The sequence below is a fragment of the Ixodes scapularis genome, unplaced genomic scaffold (assembly GCF_016920785.2).
Source record: "Ixodes scapularis isolate PalLabHiFi unplaced genomic scaffold, ASM1692078v2 PGA_scaffold11__112_contigs__length_91849675, whole genome shotgun sequence".
NCBI classification, from domain to species: Eukaryota; Metazoa; Arthropoda; class Arachnida; order Ixodida; family Ixodidae; genus Ixodes; species Ixodes scapularis.
Window position 1 is genome coordinate 31,049,522 of NW_024609837.1, and position 19,517 is coordinate 31,069,038.

Sequence of the window (19,517 nt, forward strand, 5' to 3'; positions counted from 1 at the left end):
GTAGACACTCTAGAGGCATTAGTCCAAAGGCAGAACTACAATTTACTACTATTCTTCGTTTCACCTTATGTTGTACCGCAGCAAAGGCTAGAAGCGCGAGCTTATAGCGTTGGCAGCTGCTCTTAATTCACGAGAGCTTGTTCCGCCGAGATGTGACCCAGAGCAAGAAGCTCGCGCCTGCAGCCTTTCCTGCGGTACATCATAAGGTGAAACAGAGTATACAGAAAAACATTAGCAGTTGTTTCGCACCGCGAAAAGCGCCAGTCCAACCACAGTAGTAAGCGCCGAACAGCGCTGATGATGGGGCTGACGGGGGCACGCTCCTAGGGCACAGAACAGCAGCGCCATGGTGTCGTCTACGCGCAAAATCTTCACAAAGCGGCCGCCGCTCTTGCCACTACAACCCCCTCTAGGACACTGTAGTTCGGTCTTAAGCGGGTTTCACATGAAGCGATTTTGGCCCTAGAGCGGCGCGATTTCTGCCGTCGCGGCGCTCGTGCCGCAGAATTGCTGGTGCTGGCCAGAGCGCCGCGACGGCAGAAATCGCGCCGCTCTAGGGCCAAAACCGCTGCATGTGAACTAGGCTTTAGGCTACCATGTTCGCGTTCCCCTGGCGCGCGCTTCCAGAGCGCGCTTCGTCTTCTTCGCCGTGGCGATACTAGCGATCATCACACTATCCCCCTTCACGAGGTAGTTGCCGTCCCGGCACTAGGCTTCTCACGCTAGAAGCGCTACAATCGCGATACCGCGCGGGTCGACTCAATGTTTCTCGTGGCCGAAGGACGTATCGCTCTGCTGGCTTTGCCTGCTGCGGCACGTCTACAGGCAAATCTGTTGGAGTGACGTCATCAGGGGGCAAAAGAACGACTGGAAGTTGATCGTCGTCCTGGAGTTCGACACCGTTCGCTGGTGGCGTATTGTGCGGGCCTCCGTCAGTGCCCTGGTCACCGTTTTCTTTTACTTGGTCGTCAACGTGAAGCTCGCTGTCGAGGATGTCTAACAGCGGTGGGTTCTCATGAGCGTCGGCCAGGTTCGGATCCTCAGCTGCTTGTACCGGTGGTAGACTTTCGACCGCATCGACGTACAGATCATCACCTTCAATGTCTATTATGTCTGGGTAGTCTGGGACCGCTGGGCGAGTAGAAGTCGGGTCGTTATCTTTGTTTTCTGTGATGATAGTATCGGGGAAGTCTTTGAGTGCTGGTGCAGATAAAGGCAGGTCATTATCCGTGACGTGTGATAACGTCCTGGCAGGCAACAAGACTGGCTCCTTCCCATCGACTACCCGCTTCAAACGGTTATGGTGTACAACCCGCCGCTTCCTTTTTCCAGTTTCTTCCTGGATTCTGTACACGTTGTTAGGAAGCTTCTTGAGGACTACATAAGGAACCAACCATGGCAAATATAACTTCGAGGACTGTCCTCGCGGCACAGCGGGAGAATGTAGAAGAACTCTGTCACCAGGTTCGTAGTCTTCTTCACTGGTCGTGCTGTCGTAGTGGCGCTTCTGTGCATCCTTTGCTTTCACGTCGTTTACAATTGCGTGGTCGCGAGCCCTTTGTAATGTTGTCACTAGGCGCACTGCGTGTTGCTCATAACTGGACGTTGACGCCATGTTAGTATGGACGTGCACGTCTAGCACCATGTCAGCTGGTATATTCATGTGTCTGCCGAAGAGCAGATAATGAGGACTGTAACCAGTTGATTCATGCACGCTCGAGCGATACGACATCATAACGAGAGGGAGCTTGATGTCCCAGTCAGTCCGTGTGCCATTGACGTACGCACTCAAGCTGTTCACCAGCGTGCGATTGAATCGCTCAACCAATCCGTCCGACTGGGGGTGGTAAGGGGAGGTCCTTGTCTTTCTGATGCCCAAAATTGAACACATTTCTTGAAAGACGTTGCTCTCGAAAGTTCTGCCTTGGTCACAGTGTAGTGCTGACGGTATTCCGTGGCGACTGAAGAAGTTGTGGACGAGGCAATTGGCGACCTCCTTGCTTTCTTGAGTCTTCAGAGGGAACGCTTCAACCCATCGAGTAAAATAGTCGCTCACCACCACGATGTACTTGTGGCCTTTTTCCGTCGTTGGAAACGGACCAGTGATGTCAATACCCACTCGCTCAAAAGGGAAGGTGGCCGCTTCCTGAATCAGTGGTGCTCGTGGTCTGGGGTTTGGTGCCTTACGAGCGGAGCACTTAACACATCTCGAGCACCAGTCGGCTACACTGGGTGCCCCCCCATTCGAATCCAGAAAAACCTTTCTGCGGCCTTCTTTAATGTGTTGGCACGCCCAAGATGTCCGCCCCCCGGTGCATCATGAACGGAGCCTAGGGCCAGCGGTATCCATGTCTCGGGGATCACGGGAACAGGGGTTGACTCTGGTGTTTTTGCCCACATGAGGCAGCCGTCGACGAGCCTTAGCTTCTGCCGGTTGCGGAAGAGCACTCCCGCGCTGCATCGACGAATCTCTCCTGCCGGCGTGCCTAGGGTGCCTACATGTCTGTCTGTCTCAGGGTGAAGACATGCATTGTTGCCCTAAATGTACCAGCGCGTGACGCTCTGGCGTACTCGGTACGTGACTTGGGAGGTACAATGGCGTCTATGCATTAGCCAAACCTACGCGCTCGAGCTGAGTGCAACCAGAGTGCGCGCGCTTCAAAATGCATAAAAAAACGATTGGGCGGAAAAATGGCTCAGATGTCACCACTCAAGCAAAAGCGCGCGTGTGTATGAAGGCACTCTAGGCGTGCCTGCAAGCAGGGCGTTGATGATGGGCGAAAGCTGCGGGTCACGTCGTTGTTCTTCTCGAAGGTCTGTCATGGTGAATGAAGACTGTGCAACTGCCATGAGCGCGACATGTTGGCCTTCACACGCCGGGGAAGGCCGTCGGGACCGCGAATCTGAATTTCCATGTTGTTTTCCCGGCCGATGCGAAACGATAAAGTCATACTCGCTGAGTTGGTCAATCCAGCGAGCGTCTTGGCTTTCCGGTTCTTTGAAGCTATGTAGCCATTGAAGCGCGCTATGATCCGTCCTGCATGTGAATCGCCGTCCAAGCAGGTAGTGACTAAAGTAACGGACGAAATAAACCAGGGCCAACATTTCTTTCCTGGTCACACTGTAGCGGCGTTCAGGCTTCGTGAGGGTACGACTGCCGTAGGCGATTACCCTCTCCTTCCCATCCTGTACTTGGGATAGTACCGCTCCGATACCGTTTTCACTTGCGTCCGTGTCGAGGATAAAGGGTAGGTCGAAATTTGGAAACGCCAGAACTGGAGAGTTCATGAGGCGCTGTTTGAGCTCTTCGAAAGAGTCTTGGCACTGTTGTGTCCAGGCGAGTTGAACTTGCTTCTCCAACAATTTGTGAAGTGGGGCCGCGATGCCGGCAAAGTTTGCAAAACATTTCCGATAGTACGAGGCAAGTCCTAAGAATGAGCGAAGATCCTCGACGCTTAAAGGCTGTGGCCACTTCGAGACCTTTTCTGTTTTCGTCTCGTCGGTTCCGATTCTAGTAGCCGAAATTTTGTGGCCCAAGTACAAAACGCTATTGCTGAAGAAGCGGCACTTTGAAAGTTTCAACTTGAGACCTGCATCTCTAAACGCCTTGAGAACTTGTCGAAGATGCATGACATGTTCGGCTTCCGTTTTGCTGAAGATGATAAGATCGTCGAGATAGCAAAGACAGAAGTCAAATATTTCCATGATTATTTGCATCAACCGTTGAAACGTCGCAGGAGCGTTGCACAGCCCAAATGAAACGACATTAAATTCGAAGAGTCCTTGATGTATGGCAAACGCTGTTTTCTCTCGAGACCCCGTCGACATCTCTACCTGCCAATATCCTGACGCCAGCTCGATGGTGCTGAAATATTTAGCACCGTTCAGGGCTTCGCCAGTGTCATCGATCCTAGGCAGTGGATATGCGTCCTTGTGTGTGACCTCGTTCAGCCGACGGTAATCTACGCAGAAGCGCAAGTTTCCGTCCTTCTTTTTCACCAGAACGACGGGCGCAGCCCACGGGCTGTTAGAAGGACGAATTATTCCCGTGTCCAGCATTTCATGCGTTTTCGTGGTCACAACTTCGCGGCGGTTTGGAGGTAAGCGGCGCGGGGGTTCTTTGATTGGGCCGGCCGCACCAGTGTCGATCGAATGCGTCAGAACTGACGTTCTCCCCAAGTCCCAATCACCTTGAGAAATTACATCTTCGAAGTCAAGAAGCGTACCTTCGATCAGTTTTTGTCGATTACCCTGGAGGTGTTGTGATGTGGCAAGCTCATCTTTCAGCGAGGTGAGTGTCCATTTCTCTCTTTTCGTTGCAGAGCAGACGCTGTCTCGTGCCGCCTGCGCGTGCCTCTTATCAAGCGGAGCAGCGGAGTACTCGCCTTCAGGGTGTTCAAAAGCGTGCAGGGTTCCGAGACTTGTACCCTTGAATAAGGTGACCGGCTCTTCGGAATGGTTGATGACACATACTGGTAGCTTATCGGACACTGTCAACACGCTCCAGGTGACTTCAGTATTCCTTTTCACGAGGAGATCCGGGCGAGGTTCGAGAAGCCCACTACCGAACTCTGCCGCATTCGGTGAAATGGTCTCGAAAACGATGGTTGCGGTCCTCGGTGGCAGGACCGACGCGACAGAAAGCTGAACTCTTTGGGTCTGGGCACACGGGCTCTCTACTTTTCGTTCGAGTTTTCTCTCGCTGAAGTCAACCCGAAATCGGTGTTTTATTAAAAAGTCCAGTCCCAGGACGAACTCATGTAGGATGCCGGGAATAACAATGACAGGATGGCTCACTGAGAGATCTGCAACCTCAATGTTTAAGCTGCATGTTCCCCATACTTCGAAGGCGGCGCCGTTAAGGCCAATGACTCCCTCTCGGTGAGCGAAATCAAGGTCAGGGTTGTCGCGCGAGAGCTCAAGCCACTTGTCGCCTCGTAAAATGGTCGCTGACGACCCGAAGTCGACAAGCATGTTCATGAAAATTCCGCCCACTTTCCCCTTCACCGTTATTTGGGGGTGCGGAAGAATTCCCTGATTTCCACGTTCTACAAATGTAGGGTTGTCACTTCGCAGTGGCGCACGCTGGTCAAAGTTTGCACACGATCTTGCGAGGTGGCCGGTACCGCCACACTGAAAACATCGTGGTCGCCTCCTAGGAGTGTTTCCGCGGGGAAAGCTTTGGCTGTGCTCCTGGAAGTGACACTGCGACTCGATGAAACTGTTCACTGTGGCGCGAAGGTCCGCCACGCTGCTGGTCAACGCCGCAATGGCATCGCCCATGGGTCGCGTAGTGGCTTCTGAAGTGTTACCCACGGCGGCGTTGACCAGCAGCGTATGTTGACCAGCAGCGTAAATGTAACGTGATGACCAAGAAGCGACAGCGTTCGGTCTTAGGCTACCATTTTTATATCTGTTCGCGTTCCCCTGGCGCGCGCTTCCAAAGCGCGCTTCGTCTTCTTCGCCGTGGCGATACTAGCGATCATCACAAATGTAAATGGTAAGATATTGGCCGACGCAGCCCACGACTACATGGGGCTGAGTGGGACAGACTAGAAAGAACAGGCTCGATTTTCCCATTGAAAGTTTCACAAATCACTCGGAACTTTTGAAGATGACGGCTCACTCTGAAACTCTGGCATCTCTCCCGGACCGCTAGCGCTACATTTAAGGCGAGAGTCCGCATTCGGCGCTGCATACTTTAGTTTTGCAGTCAAAAAAAGCACCATCTTTTTTTCTTTTTCTTTTTTTTTTCCTTTTTTTTTTTTTTTGAGACACGCTAATTTATGCTTGATGCCTCGAGGACGCAACCCACTTATTTACAAACCGTGAATAAGGAAGTTCTTTTTGTTGTTGCAGTTCGCAGAAGCCATACCTTCTTCGAGCGCCGACGGGCCAACGCGCTGCTAAAAACGAGCCCACTCGAGGTGTGGGCACTGCGTTTGAGCAGGAGCCAGACTCCCGTCAAGTGGAGCGTCTGCGCGCGCATGCGCCGCGCCGACAGCAGCGCCACCGCAGCGGCATGACGTCATGCCCGCACGTTGGTGTATAAAGCCATTTCACAGCTCCTTTCCACAGACTAAAACAGACGAGCATAGGTTGCAACTTTAATTCTTGAAAGTTCCTAACTCACAGTGTTAGACTACATACTCGGCTGCCTTGAGAGCCTTCACTAGGAACAATGATAATAACCAAAACAGCTTGTTCAATGAAGCTCCGTGAAGAGCAGCAGGAAAGAAGAAAACATAACAATAATTAAAGACGCTTACAACTCCCTGTAATGCCAAATTAGAGCACAGCTCTTGAGGAGGAGGAGGGGAGGGTACAGAGAGGAGGGTATTCCCCCTCCTCCTCCATACCCTCTCCTCCCCTCCTCCTCCTGGTCTCCTCGTCCTTCCTCCTCCTCTCCTTCCCCTCCTCAACTCCTCCTTCCTCTTCCTCTCCTCCCTCCTCCTCTCATTAACCTCCCTTCTTCCTCCCCCTCGCGACGTCACTCGTGACTCTCGTGACGTCACTCATGAAGACCTCGTGAAGTAAAGATCACGTGAAGATTGTGACCTTCACTGTGAAGGTTGTGACTTTCGTCGTGACCTTCACGAGGAACCTTGACGTGAAATGAAGGTCACGTGAAGGTCGTGACCTTCACTTGACCTCTAATGTGAAGGTCGTGACCTTCACGAGTGACCATGACGTCACGCGTGACGTCATTATAGGCAACGTCTCATGATGGAACGTGCGGGACCCTCGTGACGTGATTCGTTACGTCATCATGGGAAACGCCCCATAATGCAACGCGCGGGTCACCCTTTACGTCACTCGTGACATCACGTGTGACGTCAATATAAGAAACGTCCCACAATGCAACGCGCGGGTCACGAGTGAGACCCACGCGTTGCACCACGCGACGTTTCCCATAATGCAACGCGCGTGACCCTCGGAACGTCACGCTTGACGTTATTATGGGAAACGTCCCATAATGAAACGTGCGGGTCACGAGTGAGACCCGCGCGTTGCATTATGGCACGTTTACAAAATGCAACACGTGGTTACGCCGATGCCGACGCCGACGGTGACGGCGACACCGCTCAAGCAGGAAACGGGCGCCTATAGACCCGTTCCAGCTCTTATATTCCAGTCGAAAAATGCTGAGTCATTGTACTGTGGACGCATGCGTGGCGTCTCATATTTCGTGGAACGCATCTATTGCGCACGCGCAGAACGCCTTCTACAGCCCAGAAGACAGAAATGGCATCGCACAGAAAGCGGTTTTTGGAAAGGTCTATGAGCTGCGCTCTAAACACCGCATGGTTTCCTATTATGCATTTTTATTATGTTTGTTTATCTGTTTGTAAAATAAAAAACGCACTCAATTTTGCTTTTCCCGCGGGCTTCACGATAATGGAAACGAATGTCGTCCTAGCGAATTGTCTGTGAGTGTAGCCCTTCGAAGCTTGGCGTAATCGCTTAGATCCAGCGCTTGGAGATATATTACAGCTGACGTTTTAATTAAAGGCCGGTACAGACATATACATAGGAGCGCTAAACGAACACTAGGAACGGCGCTGCGGCAGCGCTGACTTGAACTTAACTTATCACTAATGCAGCGTTGTATCAGCGCTGTATCAGTAATATAGCGTCAGTTCAAGGCTGCATCAGCAAAGGCAGAGCTATTTCTTGCGCTGATTGATAGCGCTGAAATAGCGCTTTGCTGTTTGTTTGAACAGGCCTTATGTAAAGCGGCTTGACAGCTTCAACCCTTGCACGAACCGCATGTCGGGACTTTTACTGAATACACCCATAGGTACCTACAGTCGGCGAGTCCAGTTCCCCACTATCGCCCTCCAGAACCACTAAGTATGAAGCTTGCGTTCTATCAAGGTCCAAACGAAATCAAAGTGAAATAATGTGCTTTCCTCATCTATCCGACATCTGTGTAGCACTATTGAAGGTACGGGTGCACGGACGTAGCTTTGCAGAACATGTTCCTTATATCAGCACACGTATCGCTTTCAAATTCGCAGGCTCGCGCTAGTTTCTTTGCTAGCATTGCGAAGAACTTGTCAAAATGAAGTGCAAGACTAATCTTTTTTTTTTTTTAATAGTACAAGGCATTATTTTGAAGCAATAAACACACAAACTAATTCTCTCAATTTCGCAAAAATCAAAAACACGTACATTCTTTAAAAATATTTCTCTGAGTGAAATCACTTTATTCATTACACCTGACTTCAATCTAAAAAAAGAAAGAAAAAAGTCGCGAACGAAAATTCCAACGGCTGTCTGATGGGTTCAAAGGGTGTCCATCGCTGCGTGAACGTCACACGCCCGACAGATAGGACACCGACTGGACGCGCAGACAGATTAGTTATTAACTTTATTTATTTGCATTTACAAATCCTGCTGATCCTTACGAGGGATCGTAGCAGGGTGGAAAGTAACATAAAACGAAGCGATAAGGTACCCAACGGTTACTCATTCAGAACACAAAGCGGAAACAAATGCATTTACAGAGTCTTTGTTAGTAATTTCCTAAGAAAGCCCATTCCATTCTACAATGGAATGAGGAAAAAAGGAGAATATCAAACTGTTGATGCGCGGTTGGTAAGGTGCAATGGTAAGTGGGGTTCTTCCTCGCGTGGCATAACCAGTAGAAAAGTGATGTATTCGTCAACGTTAATTTTATATTGCCCCTTAATTAATTGCAATAAAAATCGAAGTCTTCATACACGGTTTCGTTTTTGTACCGGGACAAACTCAAGCTGTTTGCTAAGCTCGGAAATAGACGCCTATAGGCATTAAAAATACATCTGACAGCTTTATTTTGTATTCGTTGTATGCGATTAATTCTTACCCGTGTAAATGGGTCCCAAATAATGTTTGCATGCTCTTAGGTCGGTCGGATAAGAGTCTTGTACGCCAGGAGTCGAGTATCTGAAGTGGCTGATTTTAGTGTTCGTCTGAGACAAAATAGTCTACGGAGGGCGTTAGAGGAAATTAAATTGATTTGTTTATCTCACCTAAGATCGGAACTGATACAGAGACCCAGATATCTGATTTCAGTAACTTCTTTTAGGATATGTTAGTTCATGTGATAGGAAAATAAATGTGGCTTCATTATTTTTTTTATTTTCGACGAACATACAAACACTTTTGTCATAAGTTATACATATTTGCCATGTTTCACACCATTTCAAAATTGTGTTCAAATCATCGTTAAGCTTAATTTGGTAATCAACGCACTTGACTTCAATATGCAGCACACAATCATCGGCATAAAGACGTGTTTTTGCGTAAATCTCGTCTGGAATATTGTTGATAAATATCAAGAACAACAAAGGCGCAAGTACCGATCCCTGGGGGACACCAGAGACCACTGAAAGTAGAGAAGACTCCTAATTAATAAATTTCAGATATCGGTAGCTTTTTTTTTAAGTAGGCCTATCCAACCAATAACTTCATTGTTTTTAACTAGTTATTCATTTTTTTCTTTATAGGAGGTTTGCTTGCGACACTTTATCGAACGCTTTCGCGGAATCGATAAAGATGACATTTACCTGACTTTTCTTGTTAAGGGCAGAGGTTAACTCATGAACTGTCTCAAGCAATTGAACAGTTGTGGAAAATCCTCGTCTGAAGCAGTGTTGGCTGCTCGGCAGTACGTTATGCTTTTCGAGAAATTCAAAAATGCGCTTAATAACAATGTATTCAAGGACTTTGCAAACGGAACAGGTTAATGAGATAGGTCTATAATTAGTAATCAGCTCTTTGTTTCCCGTTTTATGTAGCGGTTTAATTCTTGCCACCCTCCAATCGATCGGCACGACGCCTTCATTTACAGACCTATTGAATATGATGACTAGATATTTCTACACAAGCTCTGCATATCGTTTTAGAAACGGGCTTGGCAAGCCATCTGGCCCACTAGACTTCCGTGGGTCTATGTCTAAGAGATAAGTTACAATTCCCCTGTTCAGACACACGCACGTTCTCAAGGATTGGTAAGTGGTCAAACTCGGTAAAAGGGGCCACGATGCCATTATCACGTGTGAACACAGATTTCAACTGTGTGCTGAATTGATCAGCCATTTTTCTGGAGTCTGTTTCAAGAGCGCCATCAATTGTAAACATATTTTTGTTTGTAGTGCTTTGTAAGATACCATTTGAAAACTTTCTAGGCGACGATTTTAGAACGTTGGGAAGAGAGATGTTAAGAAACTTGTGTTTATCTGCTTTCATTTCTTCTTTTAACTTGACGTAAAGATCTTCAATGGTGCTTTTAGGGACTGATTTATAAGGGTTTATACATTTCGCCTTTAAACGTCATAATTGACGTTTCAAATGAATGAATTCGCGTGAGATTCATGGATTGTTACGGTTTCGATTTATAGTTCGTACTGGCATATACATTTTAATACAATGGTTCACAATGTTCTTAAACATAAGCCACAATTGGTTAACAGCAGAACGGCACTCTGATGAAATTAAGAAAAACTCATCAAATTGTAAATCAAAGCTATCTAAGACTGATGTATCATCAGCGTCAGCGAAGTCCAGCACATTGGTGACATCAGTCTTATCTTTGACAACCTCGTTCGAGGGCGATAGTAGTACAACCTTGTGGTCAGAAATTCCCGCAACCACTTCAGGAGAAGATAACTTTGATACAGAATTTCCAAGAAAAACAAGATCTAAGATAGACTGCGAGTTGCCGTGGATTCCTGCAAAAAGTTTCACTTTTTGCGGTAAGTCAAATGTAAAAACTAGGTCCAGCAATTCTTCCTTGTGTTCAAGGTCAACACTGCCTGAAAAATAGTTGAGCCAATCTATGTTAAGTAAGTTGAAGTCTCCGCGCAAGATAGCTTGGTTTGGCTCGTTACCTACTGCGCGAGATAAGATTTGAGTTTGGAGAACTGAAATGGCGGAATTTGGGGGCCTGTGGGCGACTCCAAGGAAATACGTTGTTACATTTATCGTCGCTTTACAGGATACGCCCTCGACACTGGAGATATCCTCCAGTTTCACGATTGCTGATATTTTCCCATACAGTATGGCCACCCCACCTCCTGTAGTATCTCCGTCTTTTCTAGTTACATTGAACTCTTAAAGAACCATTTCACAACCAGAAATGTTATTGTTGAGCCAAATTTCAATTAAGCAACGTCCGGCGAGCTGAAAGCGATAATATAGTGAAAAAAAGCTGTTGGACTGTGCGTTTTGGGGGAAGCTCCGCCTGCCGGCCATATGCAGTCTTTGAAGAGCGCCCCTTCTGCGTGCGCTGGGCTAGCTGGACGCCGTGTTCGCGACGGACACCAAGAAAATTTAATGAACATTTCGTACAATAAACAAGGCCTTCTCGCTGGAACCAGCCCTGCCTTAACCATGACTAATGTTGTTCTTATTGAAAAGTTTTCTGCCGAAAAAGAGGGTGGCGTTTGTTTGCATTCTAAGAATAAAAAAACAGAGCGGTAAACAAATATAAAAAAACGTAAAATTTGTTAAAAATTGTTCACTCGTTTTTTTAGTTCAACCGAATAACCAGTTAAAGAATTTGATCGTGATTAAAACGTTAATCAATTAATCGGAAATTTAATCAATTAAGCGCCCAACCCTACTTGCAAGACCGGGGTCACACTGCTCTTGCAAGACCGGGGTCACACTGCTCATACATTATACATAAGGCAGTCTGCAAACACGAGTCACCACAATATCCGTGGTTCGAATGCCGCGTGCCGACTCGAATGCTGCGCGTCGGAATCAAGCTTCAAGCATAGAAGATGTGTGATTTATGTGGAGGGCAAGTTCGTCTGCTGCTTGCGCAGGGGGTAGCGGTGACGTCAGAACGCCGAGCCCTGATTGGCTGATCGCGACCCCCTATCTGAGCGTCGTCTGCTCCTTTGCAACGTCGTCTGCTCGCAACGTCGTCTGCGTCTGTCTTACCTTTCCTGCGACTTTCGGAAGCGCAGAGGCCAGATTCACGAAACGATCTTACGCCAAAAATGTGCGTAAGACAAAACTTAAGAACAAGTTCGTATTCACGAAACGAAATTTTCGTAAGTTTTGCGCAGGTTACGACGAAATCCTACGGCAGCTCCTAAGCTGTCTTTGATCAAATCAACATGGCCGACAGTGTCACGGTCGCGACGACCCACGGATGTTTATTTTTCTACGTGCGCTTCTGACGCGTCCCAACGTCAAGCAGCAAAAAAAAAAAATTAAGAAGTACTTGAAACAGACCACGACGAACAAGAACGCTGGATCCACAAACACCCGGGAAAAGCTCCAACGGCCAGGATTCCACCGAACACGACCAAACGAGCTGGGCAGTTAGGCCTAGCAGGCACTCCGCGACTCGGCGACCGTCTGCCCACGACCGGCTGGCGTGCTGAATGGAATATGCCCGCGCGACCCTTGTGAACCCTTCCCGCATTACACTTTGATCGCTGACCTCCATTTTAGATTAAGAGGTCAATTTCTACCTCTTGTTATCTCCTTGCTTCCCGAGGCAACGGTGACTCCCGCCGGTGAAAAAGCGGTGAATCTCCGACAGACGCAGGAAAGGTAAAGCAGACTACGTTAACTGCGCCAACCCGCCGACGCCGTTAAAGAATGAGGGGTCTCGCCGCACACGAATGGAGGGAAAAAGTATTTGGGAGGGAACTTGCGGACACTAGCACGCTCACTCTCGGTTCTAAGCAAACAAACCTCGGCGCCCCGGGACACCTCGCCAGTGAGTCCTTTGACTTCCCTCCTGGATGCGCGTCTGCTAGTTGTTAGACAAAAACAACGTACCGCTCGAGTTATTTCGTCTGCCCTCTCTTAAAGGCGAAGTCGGGTTCGCTCCGAAAATCGCAGGAAAGGTAAGACAGACGCAGAGGAGGAGGACAAGCGTTTTACGCTGTGGGGTGGATCCTCAATTCAGGTACCAATGTGCCGTCCTGGCTCGATCGGCTCTCTCCACCAGCAAGAGCTGATCTTGAGGGAGGGAGCTGGGCAGCAGTGTCTCCCACTGCTCGGGGGTAGGGGAAGGAAAAGGGGGGTGACATGTCTGGGTTGTTGTCGCATGTTACGACAACAGACGATGTTGCGAGCAGACGACGTTGCAAAGGAGCAGACGACGCTCAGATAGGGGGTCGCGATCAGCCAATCAGGGCTCGGCGTTCTGACGTCACCGCTACTTCCTTTCGCATGCGCAGAAGACGAAAATGAGCCCACTTGCGAGGCGTATATCGATACCGCACCCCCGCCCCCAACGTCATAAAAGTGAATTCACGCAATGCCTCCCAACTAGCGTCAGCGTCGCCGTCAGCGCGTCTCGCAGCGCCTCACAGCGAGAGCGACGCCGGCACGCGGCGACGCCGGCACGCGGTGACGCCGAGACGGACGCGTCTGACGCTTTGCGGCGTCTCTCGAACAGCTTCACGGTGTTTGCCGCTTGGGGGCGGCAAACACCGTGACTTCAAATATTTTTGATAGTATTTTGGCATCTTGCAAATACAGGTAGTTCGGAGTGTTTTCTACTCTATCTAAGTTACATGTCTGATCACCTATCTTGTGCTCATTATTCCAGATAGACTTTGCCAACTTGGAAATACATTTTCGCCTGAACGATATCTCTATTTTTTTTTTTTTTTTGACATGAATGCCTCGGCGCACGCACTAAACTGAGAATTTAGACTGAACATAAACAAACATCGCAATGTTCCCCGGGAACATTTTATATGAGAGTCATAGAATATCAATCAACTGTAATTAAACCATTCGAAGCGTATCGCTTTTATTCCACGACTCTTCAAATCACTAAATTTATGGTGAGCGCATTGTTGATGATTAAATTATCAGAAAGAATAAACAAAAGGACGGACAAGACGAGACATCTTTCGACTCACAACAATTATTTAATGAGATGCTGGTGGCGAAAGGACCCAAGGAGGAACAGGGAAGAAGAAGGAGGAGGAGGACGAGGTTGGCGGTGGTGTGTTATCACACGCACCAATCGCCAGAGAGATCTGCGGTCACCGTTGGGCACAATAGCGTTTAAGCTTTTTATGACATAGGCTTCACCAATGTTCCAACGTGCCCCCTCCTAGTACGTATAACCTCCTTGGTGCTGCCAGACTTGGACCCGGGAGTGTTTTTGCCGGAGGAAAATTGGCAGCAAACTTTCCAACTTACAGTCGACCGGCTGCATTATTACTATAATAAGAGAGTTTCCCCGGTAGCGCAGTGGAAACATGTCCGCTTCACACGCGACGAAACCAAGTTCGATCCCGTGTAAGCCTACTTAAAAAAAAGAAAAAGAAAAAGAAAACATTTCGCGATATTTACATTTCTTTTTTTTTTACAATTATCACTGAAAAAAACAAATCTTGTGGGCGAAACGCCGCTGAACTAAATGGTATGGGATTTCCTTTTTGACACCTGCGAACTCAATGTAATCACTTTGCAGTAAATGCAAGGAGCATATAACCCGGGTATCGTCCGTTTTCCGAAGTGCCCGCAAATGTTCTACGGGAATCGCAGCCAGCCATTAGTGCCGATCCCGTTTATATTTCGGAAACATGTGCAGACTGCCGCACAATGCCACTTTTTTCAGACGCAAGACTTGTGAGGTATTCTTTTCGGAGCCGATCACGGAAATTCACCACGGGCACTCACTACTCACCTCCAACTCCTAAATGTACAAAACAACTCATGTTGAAGTACAGAACAGCGAGCGGAACAAACGTAACTGCGAAGGAATCGCACGGCGCACAGTTCCCGCCACGCATGTCGTCTGCTGCGCACAAAAAAAGAAAAGAAAAATGGAGGTGAAAAAAAAAAGAGAAAAAAAAAGCGCGCGGTCGGATGTAGCTACGTGACTTCCGCCACTTACTTTCTCCTCTCCACTTCTCCTACCTCTGTGCGCGGGTTTCAGTTTCGGTTTCGAGCAGTTGCGTTTTTTGGCTTTAGTAAAAAATATACGTGACTCTGTTGCAAAATATGAATTGGGTAGTCTTCCGACAACCATAATAAATCACCTGCCAAAAAATGAAAACAAAATATTTGGAGGTTGTCAGTGCCCCTTTAACTGGCCGCTATATAGTTCCCCCCCCCCTCCTTTTTTTTTTTTTTTTGCGAGGAGCCGGGGAAATTTGCGGGTAGACTTGTTCTCTTGGAAACTAACATTCTTAGGACGTTATCCTGTCGGTGGTTTTGTTGTAAGGACAGTTGTGAGGCTGGCGTCACTGTTTAAATTAAAACTGTCCAAATGAGCGGGCTTCACTCGGCCGTCAATCAAAATCATGACGGGAATTTCGTCACTGGGCTTTGCCCTTCGACGTAGGATGGCCATGGTGCTTCCGACGTTCCTCATACGCTTGGTTTCGGTTTGCGCTGGACTGAATGGCAAAATTTCGAGAATTCACAGCTCAAACTATGTGCGCTTTTCGGGGTTTTAAAAAAATTGGGATACTCTTAAACAAATACTGCCTCGAAATTTAACATATAAACCACCGTCCTAAAAACTGCACTTAAAAAGTTACTCTGTGTTGTTTTTTTTTTGTTAATTAGTCGTCTGGTAGTTCCATTTTTTTCCGGAGTGTAATGTCCACCTAGCCCTACCACCTATCTGTGAAAAACGCCATAGACGATGCTCTGACAGTTTATTTAAAAAAATATAAAAAAACATGTTACGCTTAAAAATAAACACCTGTATAGGCACTATTTTGGCTACTCTCCAATCTTGTAGCACCCGACCCGTTTTTAAGCTGCAAGATTAAATCACGTCAACAAACTCCAAACACCATTCGGCATACCTTTTTTTAGGGAAGCGGTAGGAATTCTATTCTGGCCCCACGACTTCCTAATGTCTACCCGTCCTAGGCCGTCAAGGATCCCTTCTGTAGAGACTGATAAGTCGCTGATCCCACGATTGTTGAAAGTGAATGATGGCAAGACAGAGTTACCAATTCTGTACACAGAAGAAAAGAAATTAAAAATTCACTCACTTATTCACTCAATTCACTTCAAAATGTGTGTTTTGAAAAATTCACTCTCAAAACCCGCATATTTTTCCCCGCACTCAAGTGCGATGCCTTCACATGTATCACTTGCAAGTTGAGCCGGCAGTCTAAACAACACAGTGTTTTGAACGTCTTTTAAATGTGTGAGTTTTAGCAAGACTTCACAACATCAAACATTTTTACCTGTGGGGAGGGATCTGCACTACCCCTGTAACAAAATCTGACGTCAGGTTCTCAGTGACGCCAATAAAATCTGCCACACAAAATTGAAAAATTATATAACTTCGCAAAAAAAAAGAAGAGAAAAGCTTCTGGTGACTTTTAAACTGAGTTAATAGTTCAGGGGTGTCTATCAATGTGTTGAACCAATTTGCAGACAAATCATTGATTATCAAAGTTTTACCGAAACAGGTACTCCATTCCGTGTAGCCTCTGGCTACACGGAGTATAGGTCATTGGCATCCTTTACTCGATCTTCTCAAAGGAATATACAACATTTGTTACCATGTTCTCAGTAAGGTACAGCCTCACAAATCCTTGCGATCTTTCTCTCGACGTCTACTAAGTTGTCCTCGTAAGCACCGGCTTCAGCTGGTTGTGGAAACTGTTAACTCTATGCTCGCGATACTCTTCCGCATAGCACAAAAAAAAAAAAAAGCATCCGACGCCCCGAGCGATTGGACATGTAGTCTATACACCTTTCCCACAAGGGCGCAGCCATCTTGAATGTCATCACTTCTGGTATGCGGTAAAGCATCGTTTTGATCTCTCCACGCCGCTGGAAGGTGTTTACGAAAAATGCCTGACCGTCACACATTCTTGTTTTCCCTCCCCTATACTTTCTCGCATATTCCAGCTTGAAAAGTTTTATTATTTTTTCGTCCCGCATACCAGATACCAACCCACGTAACTGAGAACGACAGAAAAAAAGAAAACGTCTATACAAAGTCTGCCCCTTGCACACAGGAATATTTTTTTGCATAATTTGAGGAGGTTCACCACTTCCAGCTTTAGGTCCTCTGCTAGTGTCAGGTTATTGGCATCTTCCCAATCATAAAATGTGTTATGTTCATTACAATCATAAATGATGAGCACAATCTTGCCCTAGCAACGTCACATACCTTCCAAGATGTTCCATAGAGTCCTCGTGTTTTTATTGTTTCGCTCACCTCTCGGAGAGAACCAAGAACATATAAATCGGAACTGTAAACGTAAACTTTATTCTCTACAATCGTTTCATTGTAGAAGGGTATGCACTTGGGCTAGTTGGTGATCCAACTTTGTGAGGGTAAAGGCGCTAAAAACAACGGACGAGTAAAAGAAACAAACAACACAGAGCGCTCTGTGTTGTTCGTTTCGTTTACTCGTCCGTTGTTTTTAGCGCTTTTACCCTCACAATCGTTTTATCATTCACGAGTAATACTTCTATAACTTATCTGATACTGAGGAACACTCCAAGTCTCCAAAATGGCTAAAACTAAAAAAGCTGCCTCCAGGTAGTGAGCCACCAGTACGGTTATCAACGCACCGGCAGCTATCTCGAAGCTTGAATCACATGCAGTGTTCGCGACGATGAGAACAGCACAAAAACAATGTAATCTTTCAACTCATAATCGGTACCACGAATCCGCGTATTCTAGCACCCCTGTCCAGTGACCAGTGTCACAAGTAGCATTATCCCTCAGTGACATTCGACGAAATGGAAGGAAAGTGCGTAGATAACGAACTTTTTAAAAAGACCATCAGAAGCGGCAAATTGGGTACTTTCAATGCTGCCACTACACTCTAATAAAAAAGTTGGCCTCAAGGAACTAACGGCAGCATTTGGTCCTCTGAACCCCCGTTGCTCCCCGAAAGGACCATCTGGTTCAAACTAGGTACCGTGTGCAAAAGCTGGGGAATGTGTTGACTCGACTTCACCCAACTATCTCGTCAAAAATGATCTGCTGACATTTCACAAGTCTCATTCACGCAATTTACCTTCCCGCAAAAAAATGAGCATTTATCCAAACTCAACACCTTCAAATACTAACACTTTTTTTCTTTCAAATGAAACTTAACAGTTTGTAGAAGCCGTGCTTTCAACACCGGAGTCTCGTAGTCAGAAAAATGGTCACTTCAATCGCTAAAACTGAGTTACAGAAACAAATCGAGCCTCGTCTCTGCGTCTCCCCGTGACAAACCTTCATGGGTAGTCCAATATCGAACTCAAAATCCGCAACGACACACTTGATGCACGGCACGTTCCACTCAAAAAGCACATTCAGGGGCAGTATAAACGCCTTCATGCCATCGTCGTTGCTGTTTCAGATAACATTCCAGATGAACAACGAAGAACGAACCGCGCTCTCAACGTCATCCATGGCAACACCCTGCTAATACAGAACAAATGCGAACTAAAAAAAAAGGCACCCGAGAAAATTGAAAACACATAAGAGAGAGAGAGAAAGAGAGAAAAGAAAAAAGAGGAAAAACGTGTTTGCTTGGACGTCACTCCACCGGCATGTTGAAAAATGGCGACCTTCTCCCGTTTTGGGGGCTGTGCTGTGTCCGTGTGTTGTCTGTAGTGGGAGGGGGTTGGGCAGATGGGGCAGACAGGGTCCGTCGGGAAAATGGCAAGAGGTCTTTGTTTGAAAAGCACCTGTTTTTAGTAAGTTGGAAGCTGAAATAGAGCCTTCGTGGGAAGCTGGTCGCCACTTTTCTCCTTGTGTCGTCTCTGATCATTGCGGGATCCGGTTTGGATTCGCGGTGCTGCAGCACTACACTTGATCTGTTGTGAAGTCACAAGTCAAGGGAACTCGGTTAAGGTATGTCGAAGTACTTCTGCTTATGGTGTATTCATTAACTGCCGCTTCAACAAGTGTTGTATTTTGAGCGCGTTCTCTAGCTTGCAAATCGCGCTTTCGCCGTATCGTAAACGTATAAATATCATACTCGGAAATATTTGAAATTTTCGACTACAACCCCGTTTCTGCCCCTGTACCCTCAAGCCAGCGGTAGGCACGTGATGAGCCTTTGTCAACGGCACTTTATTCTCCTTGAGAAGTGAGTTCAAATGGAACCTCGCCAAGCACCAAACACTCAGGAGGGTTCAATACTTATTACGGCAAACAGTCGCTTGATGGGAGCTTCAATGAACAAGGTATGGGACGAAGCCTAAAACAAGGAGCCGTTCAGACATCGCGCCAGCTGTAAATCAACTGAAAAGTCAGCATTTCTTGCCATGGAACTTGATGCGCACATATCCATGTAAAAATGAACATTTCGAATGATAGATTCTTGGAGTTATACAGGCATAAGAGCGTCTTGAAAAATCCGGGGGTCGCTGATGATATTCCAAAGATTTTACCTAGAGACCTCTAATAGACCGTTTTATCGTGAGTAGCGCCATTTTGAGAGCGAAAGAGAAGAGGGGAAAGGGCTACTGGCGATTTCCCCCTTGCTGGTGCGTTAGAAAGAGTGAAAGTTTCAGCCTAATACTAAATACATCACTGCCTATTTGGAATGGTATGAAGA